Source organism: Microcaecilia unicolor, unplaced genomic scaffold (assembly GCF_901765095.1).
Source record: "Microcaecilia unicolor unplaced genomic scaffold, aMicUni1.1, whole genome shotgun sequence".
Classification (NCBI taxonomy): Eukaryota; Metazoa; Chordata; class Amphibia; order Gymnophiona; family Siphonopidae; genus Microcaecilia; species Microcaecilia unicolor.
The window spans coordinates 128,758-152,362 of NW_021963101.1; the positions used below are offsets into that span (position 1 = coordinate 128,758).

Here is a 23,605-nt window from a genome sequence, read left to right on the forward strand (position 1 = left end):
AAAATACAAGTCAAACACAAATAAAATATACATATAATTGAAATTCAAACTTCAGTCCTATATTAAATGCCACCAAGGGAGGGGCCTATGAAGCCACCAAGGGAGGGGCCTATGAAGGCAAAAGTGGCTAGGGCCCACAAAAGTCATAGGGTGCCTTTTACTAAGCCACTGTAGCATTTTTAGGTCACAGTAGAAATCAGCTGGCAGTAAACACTGAGACACCCATTATATTCTTATGGGTGTCTCGGCGTTTACCACCAGTTGATTTGTACCCCAAGCTAAAAACCCTACTGTGGCTTAGTAAAAGACCCCCATAATGTGGCCCTGTCTATTCTGTGCTCAGCTCTCCGTTCCCATCTAATATCACCAGAAGACACAGCAGATATGCAGTTATATTATGCATCAACCCCTACGATATCTGGAATAGAAAGGGGGTCAATAGTACACAAAGAATTCAGGAATGAGAAAAAAAATCTAAAGAGAACATACAAGCATACAAGTTGAAAACACACTCAGGGGCCCTTTTACAAAGGCGCATTAGGCTCTATGTGCGTGCAGCGTGTGCCAAAATGAGACTACCACCAGGCTACTGTGCCTCCCTGGTGGTAATTTCAGATTTGCCACATGCCTATAAAGCCTGGAAGATTTATTTATTTCTTCCCAAGCATGCAGTTTCCGGCGGTAATCAGCAGTTGGCACATGCAGCATGTGAGCCCTTACCGCTAGATCAATGGGTGGCATTAAGGGCTCGGGCCAGTTTTAGGCGCACGCTGGTTTCATTTTTACCACATGCCCTTTTCCTGTCCCATTTTTTAAAAAAAGCCCTTTTTTGCAGACGCGGTAAAAACTGGCCTGGTGTGCACCCAAAAACATGCGCCTACACTAACGCAGGCCACTTTTTTATCGCGGCTTAGTAAAAGGACCCCTTCATTTAGGGTAAGTAGAAAGCTCCGCAGATTGACACAGGGATTGACTTTCCTTTGCAAGTACCTGCCTGTGCTGAGAGTTGAAAGAGTGAGCTCTCGGTGGGCAATTTGGAGGTTTGAGATGCCAATTGAGGGCGTACCTGAGACAGACTATGTGAAGAACCCACCGGTCAGAAGTTATAAGAGGCCACCTTTGGTGAAAAAATATTAGCCTCCTCCTGACTGGCAAATCATCTGGGATGGACACTTTTACTCCAGCTATGCTCTGCTGGAGTCAGTCAAAAGCTTGTCCCTTGCTTTGCCTGGGGAGCAGCAGGGGTTTTAGGCGCACACGGTTGACATGAACAAGCGCGCTGGGGCTGAGCCTGAGTAGGCTGGCGAGCTGAAGGATTGTACCTACACCTAGAATAGTAGTAGGAACCGCTCCTTGGCTTGCCAAAAATCCTCCTAGCTGAGGAGGTGGAAGCAGAAGGCGCACGGCAGGCGGAGAGAAGAGATTGTATCAGTATGCTTCTTGATTTGGTCAGCGACCTCCTCAACCTTCTCTACAAAAAGGTTATCCCCCTGGCAAGGGACATCCGCCAACTGTTGCTGAACAGAGTGTTCCAAGTCAAAAACACGCAACCATGAGAGTCTGCACATTGCTATACTTTGAGCAGAGATCCTGAATACAACATCAAAGGTGTCATAAGTGCCCCTGGTCAAGAACTTTCAACACAACTTCTGCTGCTTGAACAACTGGCGAAGAGGCTCAGCATGCTCCGGAGGGAGTGCATCCACCAAGTCCAACAGCTGTCACACCGAGTTTCGCAAGTAGGTGCTCGTGAAGAGCTGGTAGGATTGAATACAGATAAGCATTGAAGCCTGCTACATCTTCCTCACAAAAGAACTAGTGATACGTCATCAAAGGCACCCTTAATTTATAGGTAGATGCCTATGTGCGCTAGGCGCTATTCTATAAGGTAGCACCTAAGTGCCACAGCGCCTAACTGCAAAAGGTGAACACACATAGGCAGAGCATGGGCATGTCTCCCAGGCACTTTATAGAATTGCTCCCTTTGAGTCTAGCTAACTAACTTTGAAAGTTTCTTGGTGCTTCTGTCCTTCTGCCTATTGCAGTAGCGTAACCATGGGTGGGCCTGGGCCCACCTACTTTGGGCTCAGGCCCACCCAAAATTCTTGCACACTTGTTATTGGCTGATGGGTATCCCCAAGCCTCACCAGCTGCAGGGGTCCTCTGGCAGTAAGAACAGCTCCCTTTCCTAATTGTTTCAGTCAACGTCAATGTGTAGACGCTGCTGTCACAATGGCCTTCCCCTGCCACACATGCACAAAGGGGTGGGGCACCGGCAGCATGTGGACAGTACTGCCAGTTGCAGCAAGCCACACCACTGGAGGACCCCTGCAGCTGGTGGGGCTTGGGGATCCCCACCAGCATAGGTATTTACAGTAAAGATATGACTTGGCACTTGGAAGGGGGGGGGGGGATTGTGGAGACTACATTACATGTGCCCACCCAATTTGCCCAGTGGCCCATCCAAAATCTGAGGTCTGCCTATGCCTCTGGCCTATTGATGCTCTTAGTGCTGGCATAATGTTAACAACTGCAACAAACAAAAGGTTTAGAAACTCCCCACTGACAGTTTGGGCTTCGTGGGTGTGGCTTGGATCTCTTTCAGGGAGAGAGAGCTGGCAACTTGTGGCGGCGGCTTCGGAGAGCATTTTCCATCTCACAGATGGGCTGCAGAGAATACCTTCTCCTGCTTTGGACTTGGCCTGGCCTCAGGGTGACATCCTATAGTGTGTCTCCTGTCAGGCTGAGCTCTCTTTTTCATCAGGCACTGCCGTTTCCTCCCCTCACCCTCCCCACTGACAGTTTGAACTTCGTGGGTGTGGCTTGGATCTCTTTCAGGGAGAGAAAACTAACAACTTATAGCAGCAGCTTCAGAGAGCATTTTCCATCTCACAGATAGGCTGCAGAGAATACCTTCTCCTGCTTTAGACTTAGCCTGGCCTCAGAATGACATCCTATAGTATATCTCCTATCAAACTGAGCTCTCTTTTTCATCAAGCACTGCCATTTCCTCCCCTCACCCTCCCCACTGACAGTTTGAACTTCGTGGGTGTGGCTTGGATCTCTTTCAGGGGGAGAAAACTAACAACTTATAGCAGCAGCTTCAGAGAGCATTTTCCATCTCACAGATAGGCTGCAGAGAATACCTTCTCCTGCTTTAGACTTAGCCTGGCCTCAGAATGACATCCTATAGTGTATCTCCTATCAAACTGAGCTCTCTTTTTCATCAAGCACTGCCATTTCCTCCCCTCACCCTCCCCACTGACAGTTTGAGCTTCGTGGGTGTGGCTTGGATCTCTTTCAGGGAGAGAAAACTAACAACTTATAGCAGCAGCTTCAGAGAGCATTTTCCATCTCACAGATAGGCTGCGGAGAATACCTTCTCCTGCTTTAGACTTAATCCTACCCACCCTACCCCTCTACCCACCCACCCCTAGAGTGACATGTCTTGTGTAACCTCCCTATCAGCCCACTCATTGCTTTGCCTCACCCATTTCTATTCTTCTATCGCCTTCTCCCACTACTCCAGCCAGAGTTGCACCTGGTCACACTGACCACCCTTCAACATCTTCTGTCCTTCTGTGACTGTTCTCTTGTGCTTGACTGCTTAAATATTTTAAATTTAAATGCTTTACTTTTTGTCTATTAGATTGTAAGCTCTTTGAGCAGGGACTGTCTTTCTTCTGTGTTTGTACAGCGCTGCGTACACTTTGTAGCGCTCTAGAAATGTTAAATAGTAGTAGTAGTACCTAAATTATTTTACATTCAGCTTCATGTATTTCTTCAAAATAAGGCCCCACTGACACAATGATGATTTTTGTACAGATTTCCTAAATGTCATACATGATCTTGTTAGTATTAATCCTTACTTATGTTCCAAAAACATACACAGGACATTCCTCATCTAGAAAGGCTGTAAAATAGGGATGTTCATGCATTTGTTTCATTAGTGCTCTTTAAAAAAATGTAATGCACACTAAATTGTTTTAACATGCACTAAATACTATAGCACACATTTAACATTTTACATTAAAACAAAAGTGAAACAAACTAAAAAAAAAACCCCACCCAAAAACTGAGAAAAATTCATAAAAAATGAAAATTATTATTTTTTTTGCCTGTGCTCTTTCCTGTTCTAAAACCGTGGTACTAAAGGTGTGGCACCTCCTTCGAAATAAAACTATGCTGGCTCTATTTCAGATGTATTTCATATCTGCTTTTACTTTGATATTTAATAGTTTGACTATCATACCAGAATACACTATACCTATTTCATTATCAAGCTGCCTCTTATGAAATACATTATACTATAATTAATCTGGTACACTGTATACAATCTGCATGATAAATTTAAATGCAAGTAGCATAAAACTATCATTTATAGGCAATTTTAGTCCACTGGTATTAGAAGAAAAGTGATGCCTTTGTTCATCTCATCAAATGGGCTCCTTAAATCTAGGTGAGGACAAACTGGGAGGTGATGTGCGTGTACAGGCAGGGAACTTATTGCTTGACACGGATCAGCAGAGCATTTAGGAAACCAGTGCAGTGGGAAATCAATATGACTCAGGGCCAGATTTGACTCTCTGTTCTTTTCACCAGTGCCAATAAAAAAGACAGTCTAACTCACACTTGGATTATTTTGGGTTATATATCTTTCATTTCACCTGATTTATCATCATTCGTTCTCAAAATTCAGTTATGCAGTATGGTAAATGAAACGATCCTAATTACGATACTAATAAACAAGTGAGAAAGCACACAGAGCATTGCTCATGGAAATCTATCCAGTTCTCTGCATGTAAATGTATATGTGTGTGTGTGCTTGGTATGTGCGTGTGTGCTTTTAGTGTGCTTGATCAGGAGAAGAGATGAGAGAGGAAGGCAGTTTGAAAGGTGCAATTCCTCAATTACTATGTTACAGTGAATCAGTGTTATGTACACTGCAGCTGTTGGAACTGGAACATTTTATGGGGGGAGAGGAGTTATTCTCTTCCACCTCCCACAGAAACTTCAGGTCTATACAGAGAAACTTCCTGAAGATCACCTCCTCCCTTCCTGTGATTACAGCTGCCTTCCAGGCAGGGGCGTAGCCAGACTTTGGCGGGAGGCGCGGTCCAGAGCCCGAGGTGAGAGGGCACATTTTAACCACCTCGACGCCGCCGACCCCCCCCAGCCATTATCGCCCCCCCCCTGGCGCCGCTGACCCCCCCGCCAACTTTGACAACCCCTGCCGACGACCTTCTCGACCCCCCTCCCGCCTTCAAACCCTCCCCCGCCGTCGCCGTGGGCTACCTTTGCTGGCGGGGGACCCCAATCCCCGCCAGCCGAGGAGGTCCTCTTCTTCCCGTGAAGGCTTCGTTCTGTTTCTGACATCCCGCACACTGTACGTGCAGGACGTCAGACTCACAGAAACAGAACGAAGCCTGGCTGATCTGTTTCTGTGCAGGATGTCAGAAACAGAACGAAGCCTTCGCGGGAAGAAGAGGACCTCCTTGGCTGGCGGGGATTGGGGTCCCCCGCCAGCAAAGGTAGCCCATGGCGATGGCGGGGGAGGGTTGGCGGCGGGAGGGGGGTCGAGAGGATCATCGGCAGGGGGGTCCAGGGCCAAATCTACGGGGGCCCAGGCCCCACGTAGCTACGCCACTGCTTCCAGGCCTCTGCCCCTTCTACCTGACCATTGGCTGAATTCTACTTACAGTCTCTGCAGACTGCTGCTAGTTACAATGGAAGCAAGCAGGGCAGGCTCACTCAGAGGGGGATGGGGACAGGGGAGTAGAGAACTGAAGATAGAGTATTAAATTTTGAAAAATGTCAGACATATTACCTATCCTTCTACCTTCTGAACCTTAATTCTGCTGAGTCCTGAGCACATCTCATAGTGTCCCCTACCATTAGGCCAATTGAGGTTTGGGCCTCAGGTGGCACTCTACAGGAGCGGCACTCTCTCCTTCCCTTCTCAACCCTCTCCCCTATGTTTACCTTATTTTTTTAATTTCTAAAATGTGGCAGTGGCAACGGCAATGATTCCCAAAGGCTGGCCTGCTGCCAGGACCGGCCTTTTCTCCCCACTGTGGCCTGCCTCTTGACGTAACTTCCTGTTTCCTCTGAGGCGGGATGCAGTACAGGGAGCAAAGACGCCGGTGCCGGTGGCACCGCAGCAGAGCAGCCTATGGGAATTGCTGTTGCTGCCGCCTTTTGGAAAAGACAAAAATAAGGTAAACGCAAGGAAGAGGGTTGAGGAAGGAAGAGGGGAGATATCAGACCCAGTGTGGGCGGCATCCCACCCCTGCCTCAGGCGACAGATCATCTTGGGCTGCCCCTGCCCCTAAACATGCAGACGCAAAGTATGTGTGCAGTTTGCCAATGGCTTAATCTGGCTCTGCACAAAGCATATAGAAGTAGTTGCAGAGGACTAATTTTGTGGGTGGGTAATTTGTGGGGTGTTGCAGCAGTCACAGGTAGGGTAGTGAGGAAGTGGGGTAGTATGTGGTATGATGGGACAGTTCTGGAGGGTTCGTTTTTGGAGGTGAAGAAGTTTGCAGGGTGGTGGGTTAGTTGTGGAAGGGTATTTTTTTTGGGGGGGGGGGTTGAAGACGTTTAGGGGGCGGTGGGTCAATTGAGTAGTTTTCTTATTGGAGTGGGGCAGTCTGCAGATAATTTTTCAATGTGGGGGCAATATATGGGGTGGTGTGGCAGTTGCAGGGGGTAGATTTTAGGTGTGGAGTTTTTGCAGACAGTAGTTTTGGGGTATGGACCAGTTTCTGAGGTTATATGGGGTAGTTTTTAGGGAGCAGAGGCAGTTTGGGGTTTCAAAGAGTAGGGACTTTCACCTTTTAAACTACTTTGCCCTGTTCTCTAACAGCTACCTTTTTTTTTGGTGGTGTGTGTGTGTGTGTGGGGGGGGGGGGGGGGGGGGGGGGGGGGGTGGGGGGGGGGGGGGGGGGGGGGGGGGGGGTCATTTCTCTGGAACCACTTATGTGATATGGCTCATTTTTTTTAACTCAGTGTGTCCTTTTACTATTTTTTCTCTACATGCCAAGTTTCATCCCATTCTGTTTCTATGCTACAGAAGCTGAAATCCATTCTCCCATAGAAATGTATTGGGCCATTTTTTGTGGGACGTATTTCTCTGGCCCATTTTTGAACTCATAATGCCAGTTTACCAGTTTTGTTCTCATGCCAAGTTTTATCCTATTCTGTTACATTTTCAGAAAATTATTTCGCCTCCAGACAGACAGACACTTTCAATTCCTTTTGTATAATTCATTCCAACTTCCATTGGGTTGGAAAACATTTTTAAAAAATCCTATTTGTCATTTTCAGGCAGGTTCCCCTAGGCTTCAGGTTAGAAACTGCCAATAAGTTAATCGGATGCATCTAGCCTTTCCAGGGCAGGCTGAACATCTTTCACAGGCTGTGTTCTCAAATGCCATAGCTGATGAGACAGACGAGTTGTAGGGATCAAACGTCCATCTGGACCACATCCACACATCTTACCTAGGGGTAGATTCCTCTTTAGTTATTTTGCAATGCTGTATATTACTCATAAATAAGGCCATAATCCGATACATCTTAAAAGAGCACCTAGTCTGACAGGGTATCAGTCGATGCCTCACCACCGACAGGCACTGATGAAAATTCGGTTTCAAATATTCACAATGTGGTGAACACAGCTGGTTGAATTTCAGTGGGAATCTAAATATTATTCTTCCCTATACAAAATATATTTAGGTTCAAGGTTATTTTATTTGATAACCTGCTTAGGGGCAACCATCAAAGCGGGGTACATTAAAAAAAGAAAAAGATTAATACAATTAAAATCAACCATGGAAAGAAACTCTAACCATTATAAAAAGAAGGAGAAGAGACAAAGATGTATAACATAGTACAGTGTAACATGATACACTACACCATGGGGTCCTTTTACAAAGCCACGGTAAAATGTGGACTGCGGTAGTGTGGGCGCGCCTTTTGGGCGTGTGTTGAGCCACTTTTTGCCGCAGCTGGGAATAAGACCATTTTTTAATGGGCTGGGAAATGGGTGTGTGCAAAAATTAAAACTATCGCGCACCTATTTATGGCCTGAGCCTTTACCGCCAGCAATTGAGTTAGCGGTAAGGGTTCACACGCTACTTACATGCACCAACGTGGCTGTGCTGCCGGAAAGCCCCCCTGTGGTAGAAAATAGAAAAGTATTTTCTACTGCAGGATTCGGCGCACGCCAAACTCAGAATTACCTCTGGGTGCACATGCTACTCCAGTGGTAGTGCCTAATTGGTGCACGCTACCCATGCGTTAGCCCTCCTGCGGCTTTGTAAAAGGGTCTCCATGTTTTAAGTGAATTCATCACTAGGATGCATCTCCAAACAAATGCGTTGACCACTTAGCAGCAGGTGGATGTAGGTTGTGCAAGAGCGCCAACTGCTGGCAATCACCACTGGCTTCCATGGAACTGTCTACAACTCAGTCACTATTCCTTATGACCTATATTATCAAGTAAGGACTGGTAGCTGTTGATTTTGTTTGGCTACGCCTCTCTTCTGTTCATGTCATCTTAAATGTTCATCTTAAACGTCAACACTTTCTTTCATTTGGGAGGAGACAACTGCCTGGCACAAAGACACGGATTAGGCTTTGAGGAGACACACAATTCTCTGTCATGATCGTCCCATCTTCAGCACTCTCACCCCACAAATCATTAGGCTGTTCAACCGCTTCCTCACAATTCTGACAAGCAGCTCTTCGTGATACTTTTGTGAAACCAGCTAGACAGCTTTGTAGTTTTTTTAGACTATGGTTTGTATGTAGGGGCCTGTGTGGGGGTCTCCTCAATGGGATAACTAATAGGCTTCTGAAGGATTCAATGGATCAGCTGATCTTGACACAGTCAAAGTTTACTTCTGCAGCCTCAGTTCTGTTTTAGCTGCATTGGCTCCCCCTTCAATTAGGTGCTAAATTCAAACTTCTGTCCTTGAGATTTAAGGTTTTACATGAAGCACTTGTAATCTGAAAAACAGGTTGAAATGGTTTTGAACCAGTTCTGAATCTATAATCTTTTCACACAGCGGTGAAGAATGCTACATGTTAAAGAAACAAGAAGGGATTTTGTTTGAAATAGGGCATTCCTGCTTAGATAAATTTGCCAGTTTTGGTTCATACAGAAATAAATTATTTGTCTGTCAAATTAGATGTGGATATTCAATGCCCGTCATGTCTGGTCACGATGTGAAAGTTATATGAGTTCTGCTTGATATGCAATGCCAGTACCCACAGAGCTAATCAGACAAAGATAGGAGCACATAAAAAGCAGCCCTATCTGCCCAGTTAGCTACATATAGCCAGTGCCCGCATAGCCTCCTCTAGCCCCACAACCAAGTCGGGTTTTCAGGATTTTCCCAATGGATATGCATTAGATCTACCTGCATACAATGGAGGCACTGCTTGCAAATAGATCTCATGTATATTCATTGTAATATATAATAAAAATATCAGGGTAAAAATATTACAATACAGTTGTACCACTTGTGTCAAACATACTAGTAATAACTATGGTTAATTATACATCTTCATTATATCAAAAATATTCCTCTACAAATTGAAAAAAGCCTACAAACCTTCTAAACATTGTTGTTCATAATTCAAACATATATTCAAACAAGATCACACTCATACTCTCATTAAAACAATAACACATAAGTCCTCTTCCTCAATGTGGAACCAATACTGGAATGTAAAAATCTCAAGCAAGACCCAGTCAGTGGAGCAGAGTGAAAATGAATCCTCCAGAATTGCTGTTAGAAGCACACATTCTGTAAAGGTGCTCCACTACCCCTTCTCACCACATGTAGTGAATTGTTGTTTAAATGAGTCTAGAACCACCAGTGTTATCAATCCATTTAGGACACGACCTTACACGGTCCGTGTTTCGTTCGCCAGAGTGTCATCAGGGGTCAATATATCTAAACACAGAACAACAATCATAGTAACATGTTCAAACCTACTCACATGTTACTTCAAACATTTAGATGCACGGGTATATGGTAATATACAAGTAAGACAAGGCGACCATATACCCATGCATCTAAATTGGTGGTGCAAGTTATTAAGAAGCATTGGGCTATGTTGGCCATACATACCCAATTTAAACAAATGCCGGTTTGCATTTACTCGACGTATGGATTTGGGAGAGTGGCTCTTTGTGGGAGGAATGAAAGATGTGGCGTATGCTGAGGGTGAAGTGGTTGACAGGGGTCATTATGCATGTCATCAATGCATGTACTGCCAATATGCCCTTCAGGTGAAGGAGATTGCTGTTCCACACTCTCAGGGGCATAGGTTCAAATTACAAAACACATACAGACTGTAATTCATCTCAGTGTGTGTATGGAATATGCTGCCCGTGTGGGCTATGGTATATTGGGCAGACTATGTGCAAAATTAAGGTGCGGATAGCCCCACACCTAAGTAATTTACGTACACAATGCACGGAAGCTCCCCTTATATCCCACTGGCTACAGGTAGGGCATTTGGTCCAAGATTTAAGATTTGTGGTATTACATAAAGTGTCTGCTCCAAGGGGTGGTAATGTTCCCCTGATGTTGTCTAGGAAAGAGCAACGCTTAATTTTTTTGTGGAATACTGCTATTTCTCATGGTCTCAATAAGGAGATTGAATGGCTTACTGTATAGGAAGGAAGTGTATTTAAGGACTGAAATCCCATCTTGCACCATACGCACGCGTCTTTTTGACTTACCTGCCGCGATATGGCACCATGATCAAGGTCTCTGTGGCTCGATGTAGCCGGTAAGTGGGTTTGGGATTTTAATTTGAATACTATGTACAATTTGAACGTTTGAAGTAACGTGTGAGTACGTTTGAACATGTTACTATGATTGTTGTTCTATGTTTAGATATATTGACCCGTGATGATGCTCTGGCGAGCGGAACACGGACCGTGTAGGGTCATGTCCTAAATGGATTGATAATGCTGGTGGTTCTGAACTCATTTAAACAACAATTCACTGCATGTGGTGGGAAGCGGTAGTGGAACGCCTTTAGAGAGTGTGTGCTTCTAATAGCAATTCTGGAGGATTAATTTTCACGCTGCTCCACTGATTGGGTCTTATCTCGTTGAAGAGTATGGATTGAAGATCTTGGTGATAAAGTAATATGAACACATATTTGACAGTGGGACAGTGAGATGGATGATGCTCAAAGGTAAGTACAGTGAGTTCTACACTCCAGTATTGGTTCCACATTGAGGAAGAGGACTTATGTGTTGTTGTTTTAATGAGTGTGATGTTGTGTGAATATATGTTTGAATTATGAGCAACAATGTGTAGAAGGATTATAGGCTTTATTCAATTTGTAGCGGAACATTTTGATATAATAAAGATGTATAATTAGCCATAGTTATTATTATGAGTATGCATATTCATTGGGGAAATCCTTGAGGACCAAGGTTGCCCACCCCTGTTCTAATGTGTCAGGCTTGCATTAGCTGTAGAATTGATATGTTGTATAAAGATGGTACAGGGACATGGAGCAGTGTTACACGCACATACACCACAATATATGACTATCAGATTATGCGTATTAGATGTACATATCTGAAATGCAAGCATACTCCATGCATTAATATTATTGGTATGATATGTAAATATCTGCAGTTGAGCATACTGCTCATCGCTTCACAGCTGTGGCACCTCCTCATTAACTCTATATTAAGTGGCATGATCACATAGGTTCCTCATCCCCTTGCTAGCCATAGGAAAAAGTAAAAAGTGAGCTAACTTTTTACTCCTTACAGCACATCCCAAGCACTGAAGCAAAATGAGACATTATGGGGGCAATTCTATAACCGGGCGCCCCAATGTATTTATTTATTTTTTATTTATTAGGATTTATTTACCGCCTTTTTGAAGGAATTCACTCAAGGTGGTGTACAGTAAGAATAAATCAAACATGAGCAACAGGCAATTACATCAGTAAAAATATTCATATAACAATACAAAGTATGGCGTGGTATACTACTTACAATGTCAACACAATACGTAATAGAACACTTTAATTGACAGTGAAGGGTATAAGGTGTCTTGATTCTGTGTGTCAAGTGTAACAGCTTCCGTTACAGAGTACTAGCATATAGGCATGTGCACATTTAGTCGCTACCCACTGATGCATATCAATAGCAGGTATACCCACAATGAATATGTATTAGATAAATCTGCATGCACTACTGTATGCAAATCTATCTCATGCATATTCATTGTAGGTATCCGGAAAACTTGACTGGCTAGGTGTGTCCTGAGGACTGGCTTAGAAGAATTAAGGATAAGATGGTTATCTTTAAGCCAGTCACTGAATGAAGACAGCAGTGGATAAGGGTAAGATTAAGACAGTCAGGGTCATGATAAGAAGAAGGCAAGATATTGTGCGAAGTTGTATACAGTAATAGTCTGATCTTGGATGACAGTAAAAAGAGGACTCAAAAAGGTATTGAAAAGGAGAGGCGCTAATACAGATCCCTGTGGTACTCTGCATGGGAAAGAAAAAAAGGAGAGGACCTAGAAGAAGGTAATTCTATATAATAATTCTCACCACCAACGTTCTAATGTGGGACTGTCTGTGTCCGTGGCTCCTGGAGTTGCTGAACTAGGCTCCGTAGCCAGGATGACGTCACTCACAGCTGATTCCCAGGCAGGGGGAGGAGTAGGGAAACACGCTCCGCGTGTTTCCCTACTGCTCCCCCTGCCTGGGAATCAGCTGTCAGTGCGCCGCTCCCTGCCACTTCGGCGCAAGTGGCAGGGAGCAGCGCATCAAAAAACTACAAGCGCGGCACCACAGAACCCCCCCCTGTGCATCACCCAAGCCCCCCCGGCACATCAACCCCCCCCCCCCCCCGAAGCACATCAAACACCCCCCTCCCCCACCCGAAGCACATCAACCCCCTCGCCACCCGCAGCTGCCACTGGTAACGCTGTCTGGCCGCTGCTGCTTCTCCTGTTGAGCAGCAGCAGCCGCTACAAAAAGAAAAAACCCATAAATGTTTTAAAACCCAGCCCAAATCATTCGCAAATGCCCGAGTCTTAAAACGCAATCTCTGCAGCCGCTCCTCCTCTCTCCTCCACGTTACTGCTCCTGGAGTAAGACCCCAGAGGAGCGCAGCGACGTGACAGGCGAGAGGAGGAGCGGCTGCAGAGACTGCGTTTTAAGACTCGGGCATTTACGAATGATTTGGGCTGGGTTTAAAAACATTTATTGCTTTTTTTTCTTTTTGTAGCGGCCACTGCTGCTCAACAGGAGAAGCAGCAGCGGCGGCCGGACAGCGTTACCACTGGCAGCTGCGGGTGGTGAGGGGGTTTGATGTGCCTGGGGGGGGAGGGGAGAGTCGCTGGACATGGGTAGCTGGAGGGGGGAGGGGAGGGTCACTGGACATGGATGGCTGGAGGGGGGGCAGGGGAGAGAGAGGAGGGGAGGGGGTCCTGAGACCAGACAGGTGGGGGTGGGGAGGGGGACCCTGCGAGAGGGGGGTGGGGGCTCACACTCACTCACTGTCTCTCACACACTCTCTCTCTCACAGAAACACACACACACACACACGCTGTCTCTGTCTCTCTCTCATTCTCTCTCTGACACACACAGAAATGGGCCTTTTTTTTTTACTAGTGAGACAATATAAGATTAGCTGAGTGAAACCAATGATAAACCATTCTTATGATACCCATGTCAGAATAATGTAGATAAGAGCAAGCCATGATTCACAAGATCAAAAGCTGAAGTAGGATCTACAGAAATTGCCAGGGCTGCCTTTCCACTATCAAAAGCACTGTGAAGATCATTAACTAAAGCCGCAAGGAGAGTTTTGGTGCTGTGTTTGGGTCCAACCCCTGATTGATGCAAATGACGAATGTGCACTTGCTCAACATACCGAAGAAGCTGGGCAATGACAAGTTTTCAATAAATCTTGACAAGATTGGTAAATTTGAAATTGGCTTATAGTGAAGGAACAGCTGCATCTAAAGAGGATTCTTTTTAAAAGATACAGTGGATAATGGCCTTTTTCCAGTCACAGGGAATTATACTAGCAAAAAAGGGCATTGTGGTAATAGAGAAAAACATAAGAACAGCATTGGTAATAGCGATGTCAGTGCCATTTACACTTTGACAATGCCTATACATGTTATATCTTATGAACTCAAGAAGGAAGCTCTCTTTGTCATGATGCAAGTACTACGGCAAGTAAGAAGTAGGAATGACACAAAAGGTTCCAGCGGGCAGTTCAATGTCAACACAATCTTTATTAAACAAGCACCAATGTAGGACCTGACACAAGACCATGTTTTAGCAGATAAAACTGCCTGCCTCAGGTGTCAAGAGCACTGTAGGATGCAAACACTATATCAATGGTGTAAGACACTGGACTAACTGCAGCATATCCAGTTGTGCGGTGCAGAATTTAAAATCAACAGTGCAAATTGTTGAAAAAATAGTAACTCCCAGTATGCGGTTGAGAACAAACAGAAACTGCTATCTGCAAGGTGCGAAAGGCGCTCTGTGTTTTGAACACACTGTAGGGATTCTTTTCCTGTTTTGGTGTTACGAGTACTATGGCAAGTGACAGCTTACTATGGATTAGGAGTGATAACTGTAAACAATTATCAATAGACTCATCCTTTTTCTTAAGCATCTCTCTCTCTCAACAGGAGTGAGGTTCATTACTATCATGGTATGCACAAAACAAACCCATTAGAAGACATTGCCACCAAAAGATCATGGGGAATAAATATGGGGGAAGGAGAGAGTTAAAAGATCTGAGGGGTAGGATAAGAATTCCATTCATATTAAAATGAATATGTGAAATTAACCAAAAAAACATACAACTCAAAATCAGGGGAAAAAAATGAAAACTAATAAAATTTTGCCTTTGCACACCCCTACCGAGGAGGGCAGAGAAAGCATGGGGATCTGAAGAATCATACAGCAGAGATAGAAGGAGAGACTGAGCAGGGTAGGCAGGAGAGATGTGTGGGGGAGGGAAAAAGATGAAAGGAAAAGAGCAGAGAGAGATAGTGAGAGAGAGAACTGGACTACAGAAACAAAGGAAATAGAAGAGTGAATAGAGCCAGAAATTTTGAATACCTCCTCTCCTTATTCACAGGGTGCTCAACTTTGTTTTTTAATAGAGGGATACATGAGCTGAAACTCTTGTAACAAAAAAAGTACACTTAAAAAAATAAAGATGCAAAACCCCAAGTCCAAGTCTTCAGTGTTCTGGCCATAGCCATGCTAACATGGTCCTGAATTATCAGAAGGATCTGCCTTCCCCTCCAAAACAGGAGAAAACCTTCACAAATTAGACCTTAGAAGTTTAAAAAGTATCAGTGTGGCTTGTTTTTTTCTTTATTTTGTTTTGCTTATTGATTTTTACCTAGGGAAAACATCACGAAAGTTTCAATACTTTTTTTCAAGGAAGGAGAACACCTGGCTCCTTCACTAAACAGAAGGGTATCTGAAGACAGGTTCTGTACTCTTCCCTCAAACACAGCACACCATGTGAGTTTCTAGCGTGTCAGTCAGTGAGTTGGAGGGAAAGGGTAAAGAGAAGCTAATCAGGATGAAATGAGATTAAAGGCTGTCTAATTTTACAGCAACTGTGATCCATCAGCTACTGGGAAAGTGACAGTGGAAATGAATGATGGAGGCAGACAGGTGGGGCTGCACATTCCACTGATTTATCCTCAAATGCACTGGGCCTTCTTTTATTGAGTGAACATGACCGCATTTATCACGGCTGTCATCTAAACCCACTTCCCTCCATTTAAAAAGGTCACTTTACTAGGAGGGAGAGTAGGAGAAAGGCACTTTTAAAAGCAGATTGTTAAAATCCAATACCACACATTTCTTCCAGAGGAGCCCCAATCAAATAACTTTCTTCTTTGCAAAGAAAGAAACGGGGCATAAGACAGAAAGAAGAACCTCACTGAGAGCAAGAGTTGTATCATATACACGATGCAGCACCCATTACCGCTATGTAACATGCAGCAGTATAAGCATGAAGCAAATATGACTTACTAAACTTTTTACTTTAATGGACAGCTCTGTAAATTAAAAAACAAGGCTTGGGTGATCATTATTATTGTCCTGGGGGTTGATGTACTGAGAATTCTTCTGAAAGGGGGCATGTAATTCCAAAGTGTGCAGGTACTCTTATGCCCCAAACTTGGCAGGCAATTTTCAGAAAATAATTCCAGGTGGCTTCTCTTTGAAAATTAGCAATCAGAAAATATGCATACTAAAAGAACTCACCTACTTTGCACCTGATTTGCATGTGGGCACCCATTGGAGTCATGGAATGAGAGAGAAAACTACATGTGTCCTTTTGAAAATACCAAGTACACATACAGCGAAACACAACCCTGGAATACCTATTTTTAACTCAGAGAAAATGTACGCATGATATGGAAATCTACACATACTTCCGCTTAGGCTGAGGGGTCTAATTTTCAGATAGGTCAATTTACTCTAGGTACACCCTTATTACTCTGATAAGGTCTTTAAACACTGCCATTATTATAGGGAAAATGCTTTAGTACAGGGGGTTTTCATTTATTATTAAAAAGTGTTCTGTCTCAAATTTGCACAGCATGCACCTCTTCATAAAAAAAAGCTAAAAATCCCTTTTTAAATTGAATTGGCTGATGAGGTAACAATCCAAATCTCTAGCTTCATGCTTCTTCCTCATTATTTACAGTTTATTTCTCTGGTGCAATTATACACCTATCTTTCATTCCCTTTTCTTTCTCCCATTCTCTCCTAAGTCATCCTGCAAGTATTTCGTCTCTTTGCCCTTGTCTGCTCTCCTCAGTCCATCTTTCTCCACTCCTTCCTGCAAGCCTCTCTTGTCTCTTTCTATCACTCCTGTTTGTCCCTTCCCATGTCCTCTCATTTGTTCCTTTCCCCCAGACCCACTTTTCTTCTCCTTTCCCAACCTTTCCCGTTGGCTTCCCTTCATTCCCCTCCCTCCCATGATCTTCTTTACTCCAAATAGTGGTGGTAGCAGTAACCAATGGTGAGGTGGCATGGGCTGAGAAGTGAGTCAGTGAATGGACTTGGTTTCCAGATGTACCCCATCCTAGCTTATCAACAGGAAGTGAGGTTCATTCTGGCTCAGTTCCAGGCCTATATTTTCTCACTAATCGGTCACCACAGTTGCTGCTACTACTACAACCACAATGACAACAGTTCAGGGGATAAGGAGAGACCAGGATTGAAGATCCTGCCCCGTACTTATCCCTATAACCTTTTCAAGCTCATCCCAGACTAGTAGTAGGTGAAGCCCCAGCTGAACGTCCCAATAACATATCAAACCTTTATCTCTCTGTAGCAGCATAATGCCATCTGATTTCACAATTTGCTACTGTTATCTTCTCAAGAGAGCAATACTAAAAAAACACTTATGTAGCTGACAGCAAGTACTGACTGTATAAGTGATTTTTAACATCAAATGGGGAAAGCATGCAGAGCATGGCTAATGGAATTCGAACTCCTTGCCATACGCATGTGAAGAAGCCAACCAAATTTTATTTTCAGTTTTGGCTTTGGAGCTGAAACTAGCCTGAAGTTCATGTTTGGCCATGTTTCAGTTTCAAACAAAAACGCTTGTGCATTTTCGGCTGAAACCAAAACTAAGCTGCGCAGCTCTCACCCCCTCCCTCCCTGACCAAAACAAACCCCACTCCCAGACCCGCCCACCAGCGGAAGCCCCCTCCTAGGCCTACTGTGTTGGTGGATAGTGGGGGCTGGACTAGCGATCCCCATTTTCTCTTGCCTCAAAATGGCTTCCAAGACTGCTGTTGGAGCAAGGAGGATAGATTGAGAACAGGAGTCGGCATGACATCAAATAGCTGAAGCCAATTAGGTTAATCTCCCTTTCCCTCTCTTCTGTGCAGCCGTCATCTCCATTCACCCAAAACAATGAAAGCAAACCTATGAGCTGCTCTATCCATGTTGTCATTCCTTATTGTTGGTAGCATTTTTATTTGATTTCACTTATATTTTCAAACATGCCAGCTTGTGCAGCATACAGATGTACACAGAGGACGTATTGGTTTCACCAGTTAGAGTAGTAATTAGCTCTAAATTGTAAATCATTGTGTCATTTGGAGGGGCTGGTTATAGGGACTCCCTGTATTTATACAGAAATGTTTTCACCTAGTAAAGGTCCACCAAAACAGACATTATGTTAAGAGAATCAGATGCTTAACAATAAGACTTACTATTTATAAGTACAATTAAAAACAAACAAACCATCAATTAGATTGAAACCTGGGAGCATTTAACATCTTTTCTTCCTATGCCTACATCAAAAGAAAAAGATGGCATGTGGGAACTTGCTCTTTTCATTTTGTGGAATGCAGTGGTATATTATAAAAATGCACTTGCCTTTTTTTTTAATTACTACTATTTCACAGGTGAGTATTGAATAATGAGGGAAGGGCTTCCTTCATGCAGAAGTTCTGTCCACAGTCAATCTAAATGTGCCAACATTGTCCAGTTCAGCACACTATTAGCTGTCAAGTTCATACAAAGGGGGTCTTTTACTAAGTGGTGGGAAGCTCATGACGAGCTTACCACTCGCTAAACAGGAAGTACTGCCGGGCGGTAAACCCAGGTGGTGGTAAGTGTTGTCCCCCGAAAAGGCCACATAGCAAATACTTTACTTGCTGCATGGCCATTTCTTAAAAAAAACAAAACAGCCTTTTACCTTCGGCAGTAAAAGGGTGCCTCAGCGCACCTCAAAATCATGCGCTGATGGCAGTGCAGGCCCCCTTTTGCCACAGCTTAGTGAAAGGACCCCAAAATTAATTATGTTCAGGCTGCTCGCTATATGAATATTCCATCACTGTTTCATTATTGTTACCAAGTATTACATGTTAAGGGCATTTGCTTTAAACTTTGTTTTAATTCATTTACCCAGCCCTTACATGCACATGGTTTTATTTTTTAAACCCAATGGTGAATCCTAAGGGTGGTTGAAAGATTATGTATAAACTGTGTAGTTTCTGACTTTACTTGTTTTGGACTGTTTTGGTGCCTACTGATGAGTACATCTGCTGTCTAGAATTCTGGAAGATGGAAATGAGAAAATAAAAATTAAGCTTTGGATGTATTCTGCAGAAGTTGTTGTTTACTTTTGCAATATGTATATGGATGCCTGTTCTGGTGTATACATGTAATAATGTTTGAATAACTGTCTATACTTATGGTTATGTTTTCTGAACACATGGCATCATTTAAGAGCAGACATTTAAATGCCCAGTTGGGTATATATGCTAATCTCAACTTTGTTAAATGATATAACTGAATTCTATTATTCTGTCTCACTGTATTTTCAAATGTAAGGCACATTGAACCTGAGTTTGCTTGGGATAGTGTGGGGTATAAATGTAAAAAAAAATAAAATTCCATTATCCTCCACCTTTTAAGACACTGTCTATCCAGCTGGATGGTGATTGCACAAGGAAAGCAAGTTTGGTCCAGTGAAGACTAACTCAAAATAATCTGTTCCTTAGCTGGGCCCTATTATTACCATATTGAAAATGCGACCATACCATGCCTCTGTGGTATAGCAAATGCTACATACCTGTAGAAGGTATTCTCCGAGGACAGCAGGCTGATTGTTCTCACTGATGGGTGACGTCCACGGCAGCCCCCTCCAATCGGAAACTTCACTAGCAAAGGCCTTTGCTAGCCCTCGCGCGCCAATGCAGGCACGGCCGTCTTCCCGACCGAACCGGCTCGTGTTCGTCAGTCCCGTATGTAGCAAGACAAAGACAAGGGAAGACACAACTCCAAAGGGGAGGCGGGCGGGTTTGTGAGAACAATCAGCCTGCTGTCCTCAGAGAATACCTTCTACAGGTATGTAGCATTCGCTTTCTCTGAGGACAAGCAGGCTGCTTGTTCTCACAGATGGGGTATCCCTAGCCCCCAGGTTCACTCAAAACAATAAACATGGTCAACTGGGCCTCGCAACGGCGAGGACATAACTGAGATTGACCTAACAACTTATCCAACTAACTGAGAGTGTAGCCTGGAACAGAATAAAAAATGGGCCTAGGGGGGTGGAGTTGGATTCTAAACCCCGAACAGATTCTGAAGCACTGACTGTCCGAACCGACTGTCGCGTCGGGTATCCTGCTGCAGGCAGTAATGAGATGTGAATGTGTGGACAGATGACCACGTCGCAGCTTTGCAAATCTCTTCAATAGTGGCTGACTTCAAGTGGGCCACTGACGCTGCCATGGCTCTAACATTATGAGCCGTGACATGACCCTCAAGAGCCAGCCCAACCTGGGTGTAAGTGAAGGAAATGCAATCTGCTAGCCAATTTGAAATGGTGCGTTTCCCCACAGCCACTCCCCTCCTGTTGGGATCAAAAGAAACAAACAATTGGGCGGACTGACTGTTGGGCTGTGTCCGCTCCAGATAGAAGGCCAATGCTCTTTTGCAGTCCAATGTGTGCAGCTGACGTTCAGCAGGGCAGGAATGCGGACGGGGAAAGAATGTTGGCAAGACAATTGACTTCCAGACGAAGCACCACCGTCCGACGACATCAGCAATAGCGGAGGCCCCGGTACCACCGACGTCGACGCAGCCTTTCGATGTCTCGGTACCGACGATGCAGGAGGTAGAACGTTTTCAGTTTTGGCACAGTATAAGTCATCACAAGAACAAAATGGAAAACCAATGGACTGCATTAGGGGCTTATAGCCCATTTAGTTATGTTAAAACAAAATAGATCTGCATAAAACAAAATATTTATTTTTATTTTGACTTATAAAACCACTTGTCCGTGAAACATGCTCAAAACAGAATAAGCGAATGCTACATACCTGTAGAAGGTATTCTCCGAGGACAGCAGGCTGATTGTTCTCACTGATGGGTGACGTCCACGGCAGCCCCCTCCATCGGAAAGTTTACTAGCAAAGGCCTTTGCTAGTCCTCGCGCGCCCATGCGCACCGCGCATGCGCGGCCGTCTTCCCGCCCGAAACCGGCTCGAGCCGGCCAGTCCAGTATGTAGCAAGACAATACACTTCAAGGGAAGACTCAACTCCAAAGGGGAGGCGGGCGGGTTTGTGAGAACAATCAGCCTGCTGTCCTCGGAGAATACCTTCTACAGGTATGTAGCATTCGCTTTCTCCGAGGACAAGCAGGCTGCTTGTTCTCACTGATGGGGTATCCCTAGCCCCCAGGCTCACTCAAAACAACAACCATGGTCAATTGGGCCTCGCAACGGCGAGGACATAACTGAGATTGACCTAAAAAAATTTACCAACTAACTGAGAGTGTAGCCTGGAACAGAACAAACAGGGCCCTCGGGGGGTGGAGTTGGATCCTAAAGCCCAAACAGGTTCTGAAGAACTGACTGCCCGAACCGACTGTCGCGTCGGGTATCCTGCTGCAGGCAGTAATGAGATGTGAATGTGTGGACAGATGACCACGTCGCAGCTTTGCAAATTTCTTCAATGGAGGCTGACTTCAAGTGGGCTACCGACGCAGCCATGGCTCTAACATTATGAGCCGTGACATGACCCTCAAGAGCCAGCCCCGCCTGGGCGTAAGTGAAGGAAATGCAATCTGCTAGCCAATTGGATATGGTGCGTTTCCCTACAGCCACTCCCCTCCTATTGGGATCAAAAGAAACAAACAATTGGGCGGACTGTCTGTGGGGCTGTGTCCGCTCCAGGTAGAAGGCCAATGCTCTCTTGCAGTCCAATGTGTGCAGCTGACGTTCAGCAGGGCAGGAATGAGGACGGGGAAAGAATGTTGGCAAGACAATTGACTGGTTCAGATGGAACTCCGACACAACCTTTGGCAAGAACTTAGGGTGAGTGCGGAGGACTACTCTGTTATGATGAAATTTGGTGTAAGGGGCCTGGGCTACCAGGGCCTGAAGCTCACTGACTCTACGAGCTGAAGTAACTGCCACCAAGAAAATGACCTTCCAGGTCAAGTACTTCAGATGGCAGGAGTTCAGTGGCTCAAAAGGAGGTTTCATCAGCTGGGTGAGAACGACATTGAGATCCCATGACACTGTAGGAGGCTTGACAGGGGGCTTTGACAAAAGCAAACCTCTCATGAAGCGAACAACTAAAGGCTGTCCTGAGATCGGCTTACCTTCCACATGGTAATGGTAAGCACTGATTGCACTAAGGTGAACCCTTACAGAGTTGGTCTTGAGACCAGACTCAGACAAGTGCAGAAGGTATTCAAGCAGGGTCTGTGTAGGACAAGAGCGAGGATCTAGGGCCTTGCTGTCACACCAGACGGCAAACCTCCTCCAATGGAAGAAGTAACTTCTCTTAGTGGAATCTTTCCTGGAAGCAAGCAAGATGCGGGAGACACCCTCGGACAGACCCAAAGAGGCAAAGTCTACGCCCTCAACATCCAGGCCATAAGAGCCAGCGACTGGAGGCTGGGATGCAGAAGTGCCCCTTCGTCCTGTGTGATGAGGGTCGGAAAACACTCCAATCTCCACGGTTCTTCGGAGGACAACTCCAGAAGAAGAGGGAACCAGATCTGACGCGGCCAAAAAGGAGCAATCAGAATCATGGTGCCTCGGTCTTGCTTGAGTTTCAACAAAGTCTTCCCCACCAGAGGTATGGGAGGATAAGCATACAGCAGGCCCTCCCCCCAGTCCAGGAGGAAGGCATCCGATGCCAGTCTGCCGTGGGCCTGAAGCCTGGAACAGAACTGAGGGACTTTGTGGTTCACTCGAGATGCGAAGAGATCTACCAAGGGGGTGCCCCACACCTGGAAGATCTGTCGTACCACACGGGAACTGAGCGACCACTCGTGAGGTTGCATAATCCTGCTCAACCTGTCGGCCAGACTGTTGTTTACGCCTGCCAGATATGTGGCTTGGAGCCCCATGCCGTGACGGCGAGCCCAGAGCCACATGCTGACGGCTTCCTGACACAGGGGGCGAGATCCGGTGCCCCCCTGCTTGTTGACATAGTACATGGCAACCTGGTTGTCTGTCTGAATTTGGATAATTTGGTGGGACAGCCGATCTCTGAAAGCCTTCAGAGCGTTCCAGATCGCTCGTAACTCCAGGAGATTGATCTGCAGATCGCGTTCCTGGAGGGACCAGCTTCCTTGGGTGTGAAGCCCATCGACATGAGCTCCCCATCCCAGGAGGGACGCATCCGTGGTCAGCACCTTTTGTGGCTGAGGAATTTGGAAGGGACGTCCCAGAGTCAAATTGGAGCAAATCGTCCACCAATATAGGGATTTGAGAAAACTCGTGGACAGGTGGATCACGTCCTCTAGACCCCCAGCGGCCTGATACCACTGGGAGGCTAGGGTCCATTGAGCAGATCTCATGTGAAGACGGGCCATGGGCGTCACATGAACTGTGGAGGCCATGTGGCCAAGCAATCTCAACATCTGCCGAGCTGTGATCTGCTGGGATGCTCGCACCCGCGAGACGAGGGGCAACAAGTTGGTGGCTCTCGTCTCTGGGAGATAGGCGCGAGCCGTCCGAGAATCCAGCAGAGCTCCTATGAATTCGAGTCTCTGCACTGGGAGAAGATGGGA

At 45.3% G+C, this 23,605-nt stretch overlaps 1 protein-coding gene across 1 annotated transcript in view; it reads right to left on the bottom strand.

The window, feature by feature from the left end:
- The window catches only part of LOC115458930 (kelch-like protein 14), a gene marked incomplete at its 5' end in the record, with an annotated part of 100,014 nt that overhangs the window by 28,374 nt on the left and 48,035 nt on the right, over nt 1-23,605 (bottom strand). The gene's annotated exons all lie outside the window — the stretch shown is intronic.